Raw genomic sequence first — 18,876 nt, 5'->3', positions numbered from 1 at the left:
AGGTTTGTTACATATGTATACATGTGCCATGTTGGTGTGCTGCACCCGTTGACTCGTCATTTACATTAGGTGTATTTACTAATGCTATCCTTCCCCCCTGTCCCCACCCCACGACAGGCCCTGGTGTGCGCCCGTGTGTGATGTTCCCCATCCTGTGTCCAAATGTTCTCATTGTTCAATTCCCACCTATGAGTGAGAATATGCAGTGTTTGGTTTTCTGTCCTTGCGACAATTTGCTCAGAATGATGGTTTCCAGCTACATCCATGTCCCCGCAAAGGACATGACTCATCCTTTTTTATGGCTGCATAGTATTCCATGGTGTATATGTGCCACATTTTCTTAATCCAATCTATCATTGATGGACATTAGGGTTGGTTCCAAGTCTTTGCTATCGTGAATAGTGCTGCAGTAAACACACGTGTACATGTGTCTTTATAGTAGCATGATTTATAATCCTTTGGGTATATACCCAGTAATGGGATGGCTGGGTCAAATGGTATTATTTCTAGTTCTAGATCCTTGAGGAATTGCCACACTGTCTTCCACAATGGTTGAACTAGTTTACAATCCCACCAACAGTGTAAAAGTGTTCCTATTTCTCGACATCCTCTCCAGTTCCTTTTGTTTCCTGACTTTTTAATGATCACCATTCTAACTGGTGTGAAATGATATCTCATTGTGGTTTTGATTTGCATTTCTGTGATGACCAGTGATGATGAGCATTGTTTCATGTGTCTGTTGGCTGCATAAATGTCTTCTTTTGAGAAGTGTCATATATCCTTCATCCACTTTTTGATGGGGTTGATTTTTTCTTGTAAATTGGTTTAAGTTCTTTGTAAATTGTGGATATTAACCCTTTGTCAGATGGGTAGATTGCAAAAATTTTCTCCCATTCTGTAGGTTGCTTGTTCACTCTGATGGTAGTTTCTTTTGCAGTGCAGAAACTCTTTAGTTTAATTAGATCACATTTGTCAATTTTGACTTTTGTTGCTATTGCTTTTGGTGTTTTAGGCATTAAGTCCTTGCCCATGCCTGTGTCCTGAATGGTATTGCCTAGGTTTTCTTCTAGGGTTTTTATGGTTTTAGGCCTGACATTTAAGTCTAATCCATCTTGAATTAAAGTTTTGTATAAGATGTAAGGAAAGGATCCAGTTTCAGCTTTCTACATATGGCTAGCCAGTTTTCCCAGCACTATTTATTAATTAGGGAATCCTTTCCCCATTTCTTGTTTTTGTTAGGTTTGTCAAAGATCAGTTGGTTGTAGATGTGTGGTATTATTTCTGAGGGCTCTGTTCTGTTCCATTGGTCTATATCTCTGTTTTGGTACCAGTACCATGCTGTTTTGGTTACTGTAGCCTTGCAGTATAGTTTGAAGTCAGGTAGCATGATGCCTCCAGCTTTGTTCTTTTGGCTTAGGATTGAAGACAGTGTTATTGTCTAGTCAAATGGTAAACATAAGTGACTACATTATTGCTGGAAGATGAAAAATAAAATATACTTTTCAGTTCACATATTTCAATAGGTCTTACCTCATTTCTCATTGATTTAAAGTATTAATTTGTCACTGGACAAATTAATCTCTCTGATAATCAGAGAGAGATTAATCAAGTGTTGGTGCTGATTGGACTTTTGTGTTTCAGTTTGGCTGATGTAATACTCACATGTCAGACTAAGTAGAAGGAGGCATATGTCCTTGAAAATTATTTGAATTATTTTATATCATTATTTCTAAAAAGTCATTGCCAAGAGAGGACACTTAGCTATACATATCTACATAGATATTTTTCTGGATTTTTAAGGACTAGTACATAAACAGTATAGTCATGATTTTCCTATTGTGATGGTGTTAATGTCTTTTAGTGTTCATCAGTATAAAGGAGAGCTAAAAGGTTTGTTGTGTGCAAAAATAAGTAAAGTTAAATATGAATATCAGAAACACAATTTCTTACTGGCTTTTTTTCAGCTATATCAGCTTAAATAATACTTAACTCTCTGAAGAACATGGATTAAAATGAGCAAATTTATAGTATGAAATCAGTATATAGAATGTAGTTTAAAATGAAAATGAAGTTAAAGCTCACGTTTATTTTTAATTCAGGCTCTTGACATGTAAAGTCATTTTAAGCCACCTACCTAGTTCCAAAATGGTATTGACCACCTGCTGTTAACATGCTGTAAGGAAAATGGAGAGATGTAAATGAGTTTTGGTGATTTCTCTGCTTTGAATATAAATGAAACTGAAAATCTTCTGTCCTATACTCTTAATAGTGAACTACTAGAGTGTTTAAATCTTTCTGTGAAAGTGAAGGCTGTCATAAAGGATTATCATTAGCCTCTTTTTATTTTTTTACTATGTGAATACTTGTTAGCACTGGATAATTTGAATACAGTTTAGTTATAATACTTATTTCTTTATGTCTATAAATTTGGTACTTTGTAAATGTGTTTTGACAGTAAAGAGGTAATTCTGACTGAAATGTAAAAAACCCATTTTACTTGAACATTATAAATGATAGATCAGAGTGTATGGCTAAGAATTACAGAAAATGGAGTAGCCCTTACAAGGTATATAACATCAACCCAGCTATGGTAATCAGAACAGTTTTAGAATTGAAATTCCTTCTACATGAGACAAGAACTGGTAAAATTTGCTGATCATGTTGGATGGAGGGAGGCTGGAAATTATTTAAAAACTTGAATAGTATATTCTATTAATATTATCATAATCTTTGAATAGAAAATGAGGTCAATTAAGGTGTAATCAATTGATTCTTAGTCCCACCCCTCATATGGAAATATCTGATTCTTACCAACAAACACATCCAAAGTGCCAAAGTTGCTGAAAAGAATTTGTTTTATTTTAGTTAAGCATTAATAAAATATTGAAATTTACTATTGACTCATATTCCTTCTGATGGTTACATATCAAGATGAAAAATGTACAAAGCTCTCTAATTATATATGTAGGTAAAAAAGATGGAGGAGTGATAAATATTTGTCAATGACTATTTAACTTCAGATTTCTATGTCATGTTTAGGGAGTTTTATCCTAAAAATGTGTAAAGAGTTTCTTAGATCTTTTCCCACTCATAAACTTTCAAAATCACAAAATCATGATTTGTTTTGGTTGGGTAGCTCCTGCAACATTCCTTCTTCACATTCTTCCATGGCATTGAAAACTTGCCATTTCAGTCTTCATGGCTCCCTTTGGAAACAACTTAATTGTATGAAATTGTCGTAATGTAGCTTTAAGCCCTTCCGAAGATCATAGGTCAAGCTGAAAATTAAAGGGGACCCATGCTTTATAGTGTCAGTTGTACCTTTTGGAACCTTGGCGGAATATTGATTAAACATTTTACCTATAAGTTTCAGATTGATTTATATATTGTGTAAAATTTATCAAAAGTAACAGTCAACATCTGATGAAATTATGAAGTTGATGGAATTACAAAGGTACCTAGAGGTACCTGTCTGTTTTCCTCTTAATGAAATTAGTCATAAATTAAATTTTTATTGAAAGTTAAAACCAAGATAAAGCTGAAAGTGTATCCTTGAGTTTTTCCAAAATGTTTCTCCACTTGCTTTCTTCCTGAATCAATCAATCCTTCCTTCCTTCCTTCCTTCCTTCCTTCCTTCCTTCCTTCCTTCCTTCCTTCCTTCCTTCCTTCCTTCCTTCCTTCCTTCCTTCCTTCTTTTTCTTTTCTCTTTTCTTTTCTTTTTTTCTTTCTCTCTCTCCCTTCCTTCCTTTCCCTCTCTCCCTTCCTTCCTTTCCTTCCTTCTGTCTCTCTTTCTTTCTGTCTGTCTGTCTGTCTTGTCTTGCCTCCTCCCCTCCCCTCCCCTCCCCTCCCCTCCCCTCCCCTCCCCTCCCCTCCTCTCGTCTCCCTTTCATTTCTTCTTCTTCTTCTTTTTTTTTTTTTTTTAGATGGAGTCTTGCTCTGTAGCCCAGGCTAGAGTACAGTGGCGCCATTTCAGCTTACTGCAACCTCTGCCTCCTGGGTTCAAGCGATTCTCCTGCTTCAGCCTCTCTAGTAGCTGTGATTACAGGCACATACCACCATGCCCAGCTAATTTTTGCATTTTTAGTAGAGACAGGTCTCACCACATTGGTCAGGCTGGTCTCAAACTCTTGTCCTTAGGTGATTCACCCGCCTCAGCCTCCCAACGTGCTGGGATTACTGGTGTGAGCTACTGTACCTGACCTTCTTTTTAAAGTTTTAATTTGCTTGTGCTGCCAGAGGAAAAATGGCTGCGTTGCCTGTGTCTTAAACTCTTATTTCTATAGGCTGCACACTCTTTCTCCCCAAAATCTCTGCTGCAAGTGACCTTGTCAGACAAAAGTGTGGAATAATGGGAGGCAGCCCAGTGATGCTGGGTCATTTTTAAGTAGTTGTTTGCTACCGTCAGAACAAAGGCAAATCAGAGTTGCATTAAAGGGATATGACAGAGTGAACAACTGCCGGCCCGCTTCTCTAATAATGCTTGTCTTATAGTGTTGGGTTGAAAACTGAGTGGCTGGAGTAGTTATTCGTATGGGTTTGGGATGAAAAATGTATAGGAAAATAAAGATCTATTTCTGTCATTTAACAAAATACAGAATTTCAGAATTTAGGAAGCAAAATTTGATTAAAACGGCTTTCTAATGCTTCTCAGCGACAGAAACATTATGAGTATGTTATATTCCATTAGATTGTTAATAGCATTGTTCATTGTTATGTAGGATTTTTAACTGTGATATGTTTGAATCTATTTATATTGCACCATGTTGTGACCAGATTCTTGATGTACTTGGATAAATTTGGAACAACAGTTAAATCTTACTCTTTAAAATACTAATTAAGTGTAGCACTCTTCTTACATGTCCATAATGGAAAAACACTTGCCTTTTATTTGTAGCTTGATATGTAGTCTGTCCTTTTGTTATTGTTTTTGGAGGGGGCTTAGGGTTTGTGTGTGACTTAGGTGCTGCTGTGAAGTGGAAAGCATCACCTGTATCTGGCATTTGCATTTTTGTAATCATTGCTTTCAAAATGTTCCAGAGAGGTACATTTTCCTCCACCCCGTCTCTCTAATGCACAGTTAATATTATGTCCTTCACTTGAACTTTTTCCCTTATAAATCAATTATGCATTTGCTATAGTAGTTCAACTTTTTAAAGTGCATAAGGAGAATACTGTATAAAAAGTGCTTGTAAAACAAGTCTACTTCTAAGAGTCTAGACCTTGAGAATCATCATGTTTTGGTTTTTCAATAAATGGTTAAGGTATTGTAAAAAGTTGGACATTTTACCAAAGTTACCATACTTGAGCTAATTTTTAGAATATTTTTTAAAGAGTTATCAGTGCTTTATATTTCATATAAGACTTTATATGAAATAAATACATTAAAAATGTAGAGTTTTTGATGCCTGGTCGAAAGTGGAATTAAGATTGGTTTTATTATATGCTTTGAATGTATTTCTGAAATATTTTTTGAAGAGGATACTTGTAAGTTAAATACCTTTTATCATTTATTTTTATCATAATTTTATATATACTCTGTCATAAAATAATACTTAATCCCAATATTTGTTTTTATGATATATCTTTACATTGTAATCTGTAGTATTTTAATTTGCTATAAACCTCTTAATAATACTAGACAATATGTGACCTTTTACACTCATTCTATGTGCTATAAAATTACTATTTCCTCTGATTCTATTAAATCCTTTCAAACCACTAGAGAACTCCCTGATTTGTACTTAACAGAGCTTTTCATGTATTAATAAGTGGAGTTACCTGGCTATCAATAAGTACTTGTTTAACTAGAGTGACTAAGTTAAAGACTTGTAGAAGTTAGAAAGGGCTTTCTGAAGCTGATAATTCAACACCCTAATTTGTGACTCGAAGGATCAGATGCAGAGTAGTTCAAGACTTGATGTTTTTGTTCAGGGTAAGGTAGTAATTTAGTGACAGAATCCAGGTAACTCAAATCCTCAAACTCGAGAAAAATTATTAAGATTTCTTGACATTTATTGTTATTCCCTACCTTTAGCTTTTACACAGCTAAATCTACTTGTGGAAGTTCAGCTTCAAAAACTTTTAGCCATAGTTTCCAAGCTGTGGACTGTGGCTGAGGTTTATCAACAACCTCGGTTTTCTAATGTAGTGGAATTCAAAGTAGATTAGATTCCTTCCCTGAGCCAGGATTCTCTGAGTGCTCATCTTAACCACTCCTGCCCAACCCCTCATTCTACAATATTGAGCCTTAACTCCTATTCCTGTCTCCCTGGCCATCCTTTTTAATAGTTTGTATTGAAGTGTCCATGAATTAACAACATTTTGTTTTAATAGATATTCTCACGTCAAGGTGGCATAAAGTAGTATATATTTCTCAGGATTGACTTTCCCACTTAAGAATATTTGTCTTCACCTCTGTGCATTAAAATTTATTGCTGCGATTGACATGACTAAGGTGGCATAACATAGTGCTGTGAACATAATCTAGAGCTGGTCTGAATAAGTCTGAATCACAGTTCTTCTATTCATAACCTTGGGCCACTTAACCTCTCTTGCTTTGTTTTATATATCTTTAAAATGAGGATTAAAATATTACTATTAGGAGGATTAAAGGAATTATAATATTATTCATAAAGTACTGAGAATCTTGCCTGATACGTATAGTAAGATGCTACATCAGTGTTAAGTCATGGAAGGAGCCAGTAAATTGTTTCAGTATTTTAATGTGTGTGTACTTGGGGTTCTGGAGATACTCAAAGAACAACACACATTCCTAGTTTGACCTGAATGAACCAGGAATATTTAATTATGTAGCGTGTATCACATTTATTTTTAGAGCCACATTTTACTGAAATTAAACCTAGGAACAATACATGCAAAACATGGCTTTTTTGTTTGTTTGTTTTTGGTGGTTGTTTGCTTTAAAAACCTTGCTTTGTTAAAAAATAAAAATAAAAGCTCTTGGTATTTTGGGGAAGGCAAGTTAGAGATAGACTTTAAAAGAAACCTAGCTACTGCCATTTATAGGTAGTTATATGGATACCTTACCTTTAGAAGTTATTGAGTGTGACTTATCTGCTTAATAGCAATTAAATCCGTTTAAAATGTTTACCCGGTGTTAATCATAAGTCAGGGTTGACATAGCCAGTTTAATCTTATTTGAAAGAAAAATCTCAGTAAATTCATGTTTACAGATTTTTAAAAAACTGGCTACGAATGTTTATTATAAAAATCCATAATTTTCCATTTGTTTGCTATACTAGAATACTATGCAGTTGTAATGAATAAGCATTTATAGTTTCTGCTCCTAAAAATTGGACTACAGTTTTGTAAGTTTACTCTCATCTGGTAAGCTTTCCAGAGATTCAGGGAAGCCATAGCTTTCCAAGTATGCAAATCTTTCATGTTCAAAGCACTTCCCTCAGGCACAAGAAGAGTATTTCAGTGACATGCTTTGCTCTTTTCCCTTAACGTATGTAACATGAAGGAGTTTCTCATTAGGTACACAGCTTATGTACTTACTGTAGGATCCACATTTATACATACAGAGAAATTACCCATAATTAAGATCAGATATCTATTTATTAATTAATTTGACATTCCTGTAATAATTTATTGGTAAATAAATATCTCTTAACTCATTGAATGTGGATGGCATATATTTTTGGAAAATGTTTCAAAATACATGAAAAAAATAGCAACCTGAGAAATTTAAGTTACTGTGTTTACATTTTTGAAATCACATGTTTGAAAGGTGTTTATGATGGGGACAGCCTATCTATGTTTAAATAGATGTTGAAGAAATTATATGAGAAGAATTGATAGAAAGTTTTATTTTTAATTGTTTGCTTTGTAATATATTTCTTGGGTGAGTGTAAAAAGTAGATTTCAGAAGATTTATTTATACTATCAATGCATGTTTTAAAATGCTGTTGTTTGAGTTGTAAATAAATAATGAAAAAGGCATTTTACATGGCATTGAATCAATCTGTTTCAGTTGTTCACCCTGGATTTCTTTCATTTAGTCATCTTCTTCTTACTGCAAAGGAGGACATTTGTTCATTACTTTGCCTAAATAATACTAACATACTAGCAGATGGTCACTTTCCAACTGGTTTGTCTTCAGAAAAGAAATTAAAATATTATAGTGCCAGAGAGAGATATTATAATGCGTCCCTGTCAAATTAACAGGTCATTCTTTTCAACTGTTTTATAACTGCAAAATGGCTCAATGTCACATAAAAGGCTAAAAGCTAGAGTAAATGGTATCATGGGAAATATGAAATAAACACAGTGTAATGATTTATAGTCTTTTCTTGAACACACTAGGAATATTTCTTTTCTAAAAAGACACAAATTATATGCTACGGTAGTATTTTGGTTGTACTGGATTCTAGTTTAATTAGTTCATATCAAAAGATGGCATTTGTTTTAAAACATGTGTATACATTCTGAAAGAAGACACTTCCCCCAAAACATTTAAAAATACCTTGAATATATTTTTAAACGAATATGTTAGCCTAGCAAACAATGAAATGAAAACCAAATATGAACATAATGTATCTTCTTCCTGCCCTTTAATGAATGATCTGTAACTCTGATAAAAAGATTAGTTTAGAGACTATTGAATTATTTTAATTCTAGGACCAGACTGAAAGTAGCATTGTACATTTAGAAATGCAACATATGAGTAGAATTGGATCCCTATGTGATTGGGAAATAAGCTGGAGAAACTGAAGTATGCTTAAAACACAGAGTAATTAGCAAGCAAGCTCAGGAAAAAAAAAAATCTAAGAATACTTAGAAGTAGTGTTTGAAGAACTAGAATCATCACAGTTTAAATTATTTGTTTTGAACTTTCTCTGTCACTGAATTGCTGTGTATCTTTGGGCAGTCACTTAGATCATTTCCCCAACTAGAACATTAGTAAGTTGGCTTAGACAGCTCTTAAGTCCTTTTTTTGAAGTGTTATAGCTATTTGGTTGGTGATCAATTAAAAAAAAGTATTTGCCTAAGTGAGCCAAGTAGATTTATAATGAGAAAGAAGGAAGTTATTATAATGAGTATTCTTTATAATATTATTTATTCTTCTGAAAAAATCAAGTGATAATAGAAACCAAAATATAAAATATCAGAATTCGATTTGCATTCCTTCTAATTACTAGCACTGTGAACAAAAACAGGTCGTTTAGGTCATCGTTGTGAGCCCGCTATCAGCGGCCAGCGCGGGCGCGGCCGGAGACCGTGGTGGGGCCTGCAGTGGCCGCCCCCTCAGGAGCCACCATGTTGGTGGCTTCCGGACTGAGCGAGGAAGAGGAGGCTCTGCAGAAGAAATTCAACAAACTCAAGAAAAAGAAAAAGGCACTGCTGACTCTGAAGAAGCAAAGTAGCAGCAGCACAACCAGCCAAGGCGGTGTCAAACGCTCACTATCAGAGCAGCCTGTCGTGGACACAGCCACAGCAATAGAGCAGGCAAAGCAGCTGGTGAAGTCGGGAGCCATCAGTGCCATCAAGGCTGAGACCAAGAACTCAGGCTTCAAGCGTTCTCAAACCCTTGAGGGGAAGTTAAAGGACCCCGAGAAGGGACCAGTCCCCACTTTCCAGCCGTTCCAGAGGAGCGTATCTGCTGAACCTGCGAGAGTCATCCAGACGTCCCTAGAGGAAATCTCTGTATGAAAGCTTTGTGTCTTCTAGTGATCGACTTCGAGAACTAGGGCCAGATGGAGAAGAGGCAGAGGGCCCAGGGCCTGGTGATGGTCCCCTCGAAGCTTTGACTGGGGCTCTGAAGAACGCAGTGGTGGCCACTCCTCAGCCTCTCCTCCCCGAAGCCGCAACCATGAGAGGAACCGGGACAGAGACCGAGATCGGGAGCAGGATCGAGACCGGGATCGAGATAGAGACCGAGGGCAGGACAGGGATCGGGATCGGGATCGAGACCGGCAACGGGACAGGGATTGGGATCGGGATCGAGATCGAGACCGAGACCGGGAACCGGACAGGGATTGGGATCCGGAGCGGCATTGAGACCGAGACCGAGAGGGTCCTTTCCGCAGGTCGGACTCATTCCTTGAACGGCGAGCCTCTAGGAAAGGGAATACTCTCTATGTATATGGAGAAGACTTGATGCCTGCCTTTCTCTGTGGGGCCTTCTCTCCTTTTGGAAACATCATTGACCTCTCCATGGACTCACCCAGAAACTGTGCCTTCGTCACCTATGAAAAGATGGAGTCAGCAGATCAGGCGGTTGCTGAGCTCAACGGGACCCAGATGGAGTCTGTACAGCTCAAAGTCAACATAGCCGGGAAACAGCCCATGCTGGATGCCGCTACTGGCAAGTCTGTCTGGGGCTCCCTTGCTGTCCAGAACAGCCCTAAGGGTTGCCACCGGGACAAGAGGACCCAGATTGTCTAGAGTGATGACGTCTACAAGGAAAACCTTGTGGATGGCTTCTAGGGAACAGAGCTGGATTCCTTGTGTCTCACATGCCCCAATGCTGGTCTCAGTAAAACACTGACGTGGAAGCTTAAAAACAAAAACAAAAACAAAAAAAAAGGTCGTTTAAATGTGTTGTATGGGCTTGGCGCGGTGGCTCACACCTGTAATCCTAGCACTTTGGGAGGCCAAGGTGGGCCAATAACTTGAGGCCAGGAGTCCTGAGGGCAAGGAGTTTGAGACCAGCCTGGCCAATGTGGTGAAACCGTGTCTCTATTAAAATTACAAAAATTAACCGGGCGTGGTGGCACTCACCTGTAATCCCTGCTACTCAGGTGGCTGAGGCACAAGAATCACTTGAATCCAGGAGGCAGAGGTTGCAGTGAGCCAAGATCTTGTCACTGCGCTCCAATCTGGGTGACAAAGTGAGACATTTTAAATAAATAAATAAATAAATAAATAAATAAATAAATTGGATTTTGGATCCTCAATAAATAAGTTGTATTTTGGATCCTCATCTGAACAATGGAAATTATAATTCTTCTGGTTATCTCACTGTATCTAAAGCAATGTCCTGCTGTGTTGCCTTTTTCAAAGAGTGATCATTTGAATATTCTTATAGGAGCCCTTACTGGAATGCTTTCTAGCATATTATTTGCCTCAGATACTCCATCTGTTTTTGGAGTTCTCACATAGTTGGACATTTTTTCTCTTCTTAAGGGTGAAATATGTGAGACAACCTTTTCTAATTTGTACAGAGATGAAAAATTAAGTCAGCCTTAAGTTCTTTCTTAACTGAGAGTCTTTCCCTATCTGCCTAGGCATTTGGGTGTCCCCTGCCTCTATCAATATCTTTTTGTCCTTCCCTCTCAAATCCCTACTTTAACCAGCGAAGTGGAATATTTATCTTAAACATTGTGGTGTTATTCCTCATCCCACCCCATTTCTTCCTGTATTTGTTTGAAATGCCAGTATACTCATATTGCATAATATAGGATAAACAGGTTTGTATGCAGAAGTGTGAAATTATATATTGTTATGAATGGTAGGGGAATTGGTAGATCTGGGACTCAAAATTTTTGCTAGAACTTTTTGTATATATATTTTTGGTAAGGCATTAATTCACTGAGTACTTCAAATATTAATCCCATGTTCACGTTTGAAATCGTTTAATCAAAATGCTTTTATTTTCAAGTTGTTACAAATAGTACTGAAAAAAGAAAGAAACCTGCCCTTATGTTCTTGCTCATGGTTATCCTCTCTGTTATTTCTGCTCATCCTGCCAGGGTAAGCTGAGATCTGCCTTCCTTCATAATATATTTTACAACTCCAGTTCTCATTAGTCTTGCTTTACTCTCAGTTCCTACACCACTTACAGTCTGCACCACATAATTGAATATTTACTTATATATCCTTCCTTGTATGGATTGGTGATGTTTCCATCTGTTTCTTTGCTTCCCCCGTAGACCTCAGAGTATACAAGGTGAAGACAATATTTTGTTTAGTCTTTCCCCAAATCTTCTAAGAATGTTAGAACACCTAAGTGGTGCTCAGTGAATACTGGATTAATTTGTTTTTTCCTTTTCTCCGTTTCCTTTCACTGAGTGTGAAACTTGCTAGAAATCACATGCCATCCCTCCTTTTTTCCTGAGTGTATCTTTTTTTTTTTTTTTTGAGATGGAGTCTCGCTCTGTCGCCCAGGCTGGAGTACAGTGGCGCGATCTCCACTCACTGCAAGCTCTGCCTCCCGGGTTCACGCCATTCTCCTGCCTCAGCCTCCCATGTAGCTGGGACTACAGGCACCCACCACCGCGCCTGGCTAATTTTTGTATTTTTAGTAGAGACGGGGTTTCACCGTGTTAGCCAGGGTGGTCTCTATCTTCTGACCTCGTGATCTGCCCGTCTCGGCCTCCCAAAGTGCTGGGATTACAGACGTGAGCCACCGCGCCCGGCCCCTGAGTCTCTCTTTTTAATGGGCCTCTCTTCTTTCCTGGTATGCCAAGATAGATGTACTACAAAAGTCTATAGATTATATAGAATTTGTACAATTTGTTTCTTGATATTAAGTATCTGAGGAAAAATGTGGACATAGAGAAATGATGATTGATAATATGTTCCAATTAGAAATGTAAAAGTTGGTTAAACATTAAAAAATCAGCTTGGTGCTACGGATGTGGTTTTTTTTCCCTTAATCGTTAGAAGTTTGCAGAATTTACTGTTTTCTACCGTAACTAAGAGATAGTGCTTTCTAGCAGACCTATTGTATAATTTAGTTTATGCCAAATATACTACTAATAATTTAAATGTCCCACATAGTTAGGATCTTTTGGTATTCAGCAGAGTAAAAATTAATTTTATCTTAGAAACTAGAGTAAAAAACCTTTTTTTAAGCAGTAAAAAATCTGCTTTCTGCAAATTGTGTCCAGATAACCGGAGCTGTTTAGATGGATAATGACACAGTAAATGTGAAAGCAGTTTGAAGAACATACACATTAACATTATGGTTAGAAGAGTGAGGGATGGAATGCCTTTTGTATCCATGACATGTTTCAAACTGAAAAATATGCAGTCAGTTTTTGTAGTTCATAAGATGTTCCACAATCCCCTCTCAACCAGTTCTGGTAGATAATTAAGACCTAACACATTCATTGTATGTAATGAATCATTTCTGTAATGCTTCTAGAATTCAGCAGAATTGGGAAATAGCCCTCAAATAATTGCATGTGGGGCTTTATTTTCTTGTGGAACCCTAGTTGAAAAAGGCTGTACAATCTCTTTTAACCTATATTTGAACAAAATCTTATTTTGCCATGTATATGTTTGAAGACCTTAGCCTTTCCAGATTACTTTTACTTGACCCAATTACTTAGTGGTTAAGAATGTATTGACTATACAATACAGTCCAAATCTGGTTGGCCCTATTTGTTTTCTAAAGTTTTAAATGTAGCTATGTTTTATTGACAGCATTTTTCCTACTTAATTATGTCTTTTGTTGACAGCTCAAACTGTCTCTATTTACTGTTATTTAGAATGCAGCTGGCAACAGCAGTTGGTTTGTGAAACCCAGGCATATAATTAACTTCCCCAGTTAAGGTATGGTTTGTTTCATTGGGAGAGAAAGGATTTTGGGGGTATGTTTCTTTAGTCTGAGAAGTGATGCAGTTTATTTTCAGTATAGTGTATTTTATATGACAGAACATAAGCAGAGAATTTTTAAAAAATTACAACATTCTAACATTACTTGAGCACTAAAGTGCTACAAAAAACACTTTGTTATTATTTGAACCATGAAAATCAGATATTAACATTCAGTGTAAATGGCAAATTAACACAGGCCAGTAGGAACATTTGTGATCATGTTCTTCTCACATCTACTTGCATGGATAATGAAGCTTTGACTATTGCTTTGATGTAGATTCTTGAAGAAAATCCTCCTCCTATTTCCAAGACACTTTGTAGTTACTAATTCTAAAAGAGAATATAAGTGAATCCATTTATTTAAAATAAAATAAAAATGGGGGAAAGATATTTAAGCAATAAATTTCATACCATGAGATTTTTTCTGCCCTGGTTACTTTATAAGCCAGTAAACTACCCTGGGTTCTCTCCTGATACTGCACAGAACTTTTGTTTTTCATCCTCATCTTCCTAGTATTAGTTCAACTATATTGTTTTTCTGTTTCTAACACTCTTGTCTAGATTTTTATAATTATTACTGTCTTCCTTTATCAGTGTTAAAAGTTAAGATACATGGTATTTTTGAGATCAGAATTGTAGCCATAATATTGATGTGCTGCAAATATTAAGAGGAAAAGTCCTTAGTTGCCAGTTTTTTGTACACTCAAGTGTTGTGGATTCTTAAGAATAAATGTTTCTTTGTTTTCATATGAAACTGGCTTTTTTTTTTTTTTTTTTTTTTTTTGAGATACATGTCTTACTTTGTCACCCAGGCTAGAGTGCAGTGGTTTGGTTCCCTTCAGCCTTGATCTCCTGGGCTCAAGTGATCCTCCCGCCTCAACCCCCAGAATAGCCGGGACTATAGGCACGTGCGACAACTCCCAAGTAATTTTTGTACTTTTTGTAGAGACGGGGTTTTGCCACATTACCCAGGCAGGTCTTGAACTCCTGAGCTCAAGCTTTGTAATCCCAAAGTACTGGAATTACAGGCACGAGCCACCACGCCCATGGCAAACTGCCTTCCTTTTTGCCCAGCCCATAAGAATGACCTATGCTAATGAATGATTTTCAAAGAATCTTGCTACTTCTTTCTGCCTGGGATTATGTGTTGACTGAATATAGTTTCCTAAAAGATACTGTTGATTTTTTTAAACTAAACTTCTACCAGACTTTCTGCTCTCTTGTTCCAAAATTGGTATTTTATTTTTAAATTGAAAATTGGAAAATTGCTAATGATGTCGAAAGCAAAAATGGTATTGAATTCTTTCTGACTAAACATACATTGAACAAAGCAAAACACTATATATCTGCTCTTTCATGTAACATTCGGAAACTCTTATGACATAATCAGGGCCATTTTCTGTATAGATGGGGAGATAGGCTTATAAATATGCTAGGTAAGTGACCAGCTCTAGAGGAACCTGATATGAATGTGACCCCATACTGAGTTTAAGTAAATAAAACAAATAATGAGTATATAGAATCATGGCCCCTCCTGCTGATGAAGAAGATAATTTTGATTTTTGATATAGACTGATAGAATGAAAACTATATTGGTAATATTGCGTATATTATATAGTAGTTGAGGTGAGTAGAGATAAATTTTTAATTGAGTGATTTGTAAAAGAGTGTTCCAAAATAACATATAACAAAATTAACTAAAGGAGTACTTTTGAAAACAAATAGAATTATGTTGGAAAACAAGTGTCTTTAATGGATTAGTTAAGGAAGTAAAAATAATTAATATAAAGCAATGGAAACAGCGTATGGAGTTAGAGACATAAAATTGCCAGTTTATTTATTGATTTTATTTTATAATAGTTATTATTTGGAAAATGACCAATATGAATAAATAGAAGTAGGGAGGGGAAAATGAAGGAAAACTGTTTTTAGCTGGTAACATCTATTTGGCAATGTCTTTACTGTTATGCTTGTAATATTTGATTTATAAATGTTAGCTGTAACATATTAGTGTAAATATTTGTGTTTATTTTATATATGACTCTTCTAACCTGATGTCCCATTTCTATTTTCAGAGGAATTAAAAAAAAATGTTTAAACATTAAATTCAGAGGAATTAAAAAAATGTTTAGACATTAGTGATTACTGGTTCAAAAACAAGTCTTCTGATGATAAATTAATAAATTAGAAACTTCCCATAAACACAGCTGCTAAGGCCTGCCAAAGCACCTTGGTTCCATTTCTTATCTAGGGCTTGACAAGAATATACTGTTCTTACTTAGTTAATTACTGCTCACAGATAGAAAAGGAAAGGCCTTGAATTCAGCATTTGTGTCATCACACGGCCCTGTTCAGTCAAGCTCAATGCATGTTACATGACTGCCTGAGAGGAACAGAAAAGCTAGTTTCTCAGTCTCTAACCAGAATGCATGATAAGGCTTGGTGTCAAAAAGGGCAAGATGGGGATCACAGCAATTATGGCAGAGGCAAAGTAGTTACCTTGACAACCAGATTGAGGATTCATTGCGATTTATTATTTACTACTTGAAAACCTCATTCTGTGATTTAGTTAAGGGTTGAGATTTCCATGAAGTCTGTCTTTTCCAAATTTGAGCACCCTGTTACTGTTGTTTATGTGTACGCTGAAATAATCTCAAACTGATTTTACTCCAAAATCGTGACGAATTAGTCTTAACATACAGTTTTTTGATACTTTAGACAGGTCACTTAGATAACAGTTGACTGAAATTAACTGGATCTTATATTGGGTGACGGTAATCAATATTCACTAGTAACTTAGTAACAGTGACCCCCTGGGTATCTTCAAAGCAGCATGGTTGTAACAAGTGAATTTTATCTTTTTTGTTGAAAGCAGCTTTAAATAATTTATACCTGATTTGTATTTCACTGTATCATTTTAGATATACACATGTTATTTCTTTGCAGTTACTTACTGGTACACTTTTTTTGGGAGGGGAGACCGAGTCTTGCTCTCATCACCTGGGATTATGTGTTGACTGAATATAGGCTGGAGTGCAGTGGTACGATCTCAGCTCACTGCAATCTCTGCTGTCCAGGTTCAAGCGATTCCCCTGCCTCAGCCTCCCAAGTACCTGGGACTACAGGCACGCACCACCATGCCCGGCTAATTTTTTGTATTTTAGTAGAGACAGGGTTTCAACACGTTGGCCAGGATAGTCTCGATCTCCTGACCTCATGATTGCCCGTCTTGGCCTCTCAAAGTGCTGGGATTACAGGTCTGAGCCATAGTGCCCGGCTGGTATACCTTTTATATTGTCCAAATTACAGTTTTAAAAATGTGATTGTAATCAGATAATTCTTTGCCAGAAAGCAAAAGTTCACCTTCTTAGAGTGAGTTAACTATTAGGTAATTTTGTATTTTATGCTTTTTTCTTCCCAAATATTCCTGAAATGCTTTTTACCTTTGCAGATGTAACTCTAAGTTGACTACTTATTCAGCATTAATAAATAATAAAATATGATAGGCTTTTCAGCCTATGGTTTTTATTTAAACAAAACCTTTCAAATAAAAATAGTTTTAAACGTTTATTGGATTTCTATTTAAAATAGAGTGTTTTCATGTACTCTTTTAAATTAAAATAGTGTCTGCTTAGTTCGTTTACATTCTTTCCGTCAGAATATCTGCCTGAGGATTCTATATATAATTAATGTAAGAAAAACAAGAGGGTAATCCCTTGGTAGAAAACTGGTAATGGATTAGAAGACCATAGCTCTGAAATTCCAGGAATGTGACACATTTTCTCTGAAAGATGCACTTAGGCCTGATGTCTGGAGATATTAAAAGGTGCCCCCTAGTGTAATTAGGTAAAGATAGACATTCCTAATATATTTTGTTGTATGTTTAATATGGAATATTGTAAGTAAATTCATAACTGATACTAAATATGATTTGAGAAGAATTACTACTTTGGTGAGAAGAGAGCTCTGAGTGTCACTTGAAGCTTCAAATTTCTTACTGAACTAATTGATATAATATACAAAATATGTATTGAGAATGTGCAGAACAGCCACGCAGGTAGTTTGATCAGTGTCTTTCAATATAGTGCCTAACATGAACTAGTTTAAGAAACTTGAGGAATCCACATAACTATCCTTGGTTCCAGTTTTTTAATTCAAAAGTTTAGACTAAATCAGTGCTTTTCAAATTGTGATTTACAACCCATTATCAGTTTCTAAGCACAATATTTAGTGGGTTACGGTCATCATTTATGAAAGAGAATAGCAAATATCAGAATACAGTTTATATAATGAGGATTATTTCATGAAATTTGCATTAATTATATGTTCATATCTTAAGGGTACAGTGTTTTGATGTAACATGTCACACTTAAGGAATGTAGTAAAAATATATAAAAGGAAACACTGGGCTGCGTGATCCTAAAAATCTCTCCCAGTTCCAACATTCCCAAGTGAAATTTTAAACATGTAGCTCTTCCTTAAGTAGCATTATATCATTATGTTGTTTAAATAGAATTTGACACATGCAGATGCATTTTGGGAGAAAAAGAGGAGAAAGGTGTAAGACTTGATATTCTGAGAGACTAATACCTATATAAATTGTAATTATTCCTAATTGCTATGTGTGATAATTCAGACCTGCACAAAATTGCTGAGAGCACATCAAACAAATGATTAGTTCTCATTGTCAGGCCCAGAAAATGCCTCATGACTAATATTAGAGTACATCCTTTAAAGATGAGTATGATTTCATTCATTTGGGATAGAGAATTCAGGGAAAGAGTCTAGATACTTTGGATGTGGCTAGACAGTCAAGAGGCCTTGACCTGTGCCATACGTAGGCATTTGGAATTTATCTTAAAAGACCAGGGAAAGCTGTCAAACCCATTCAACCTGCTAGGATTAGCTCCCCTTTTAGAAGGATGAAGGTAGTAACATGATTGTTGAACTCAAGTAGAGAAAAATTCAAGGTATGGAGATAATAAGTTACAAGAATTTCAGAAGGTCAGCTATAAACATAGAAACTCCTCTTTTGATAAACAGTAAAATACACTAGCTAGCTTAACAATACTCGTACAACATACGAATTGAGTTTCACTTTAGTATTTTGGAAATACTGGAACAGCTTTCAATACCTTTGCAAAATACCCAAGTAAATGTATGAAATGTTGAAGGACTTACATGAGTCTGGCATATAGGAATACCTTGTTTTATTGAGCTTTGTAGATACTGCATTTTATTTTATTTTAATGTTATGTTATGTTATGTTATGTTATGTTATGTTATGTTATGTTATGTTATGTTATG

At 36.1% G+C, this 18,876-nt stretch overlaps 1 protein-coding gene and 1 pseudogene across 37 annotated transcripts in view; both read left to right on the top strand.

Moving 5' to 3' along the window:
* Positions 1-18,876, top strand: part of LOC105482716 (adhesion G protein-coupled receptor L2) — a 684,023-nt gene that overhangs the window by 560,082 nt on the left and 105,065 nt on the right. The window lies entirely within an intron of this gene.
* The window catches only part of LOC139361825 (negative elongation factor E pseudogene), a 33,155-nt pseudogene continuing 18,189 nt past the window's right edge, over positions 3,911-18,876 (top strand).

This window comes from Macaca nemestrina, chromosome 1 (assembly GCF_043159975.1).
Source record: "Macaca nemestrina isolate mMacNem1 chromosome 1, mMacNem.hap1, whole genome shotgun sequence".
Lineage (NCBI taxonomy): Eukaryota > Metazoa > Chordata > Mammalia > Primates > Cercopithecidae > Macaca > Macaca nemestrina.
This window is presented reverse-complemented; position numbering and strand designations above follow the sequence as displayed.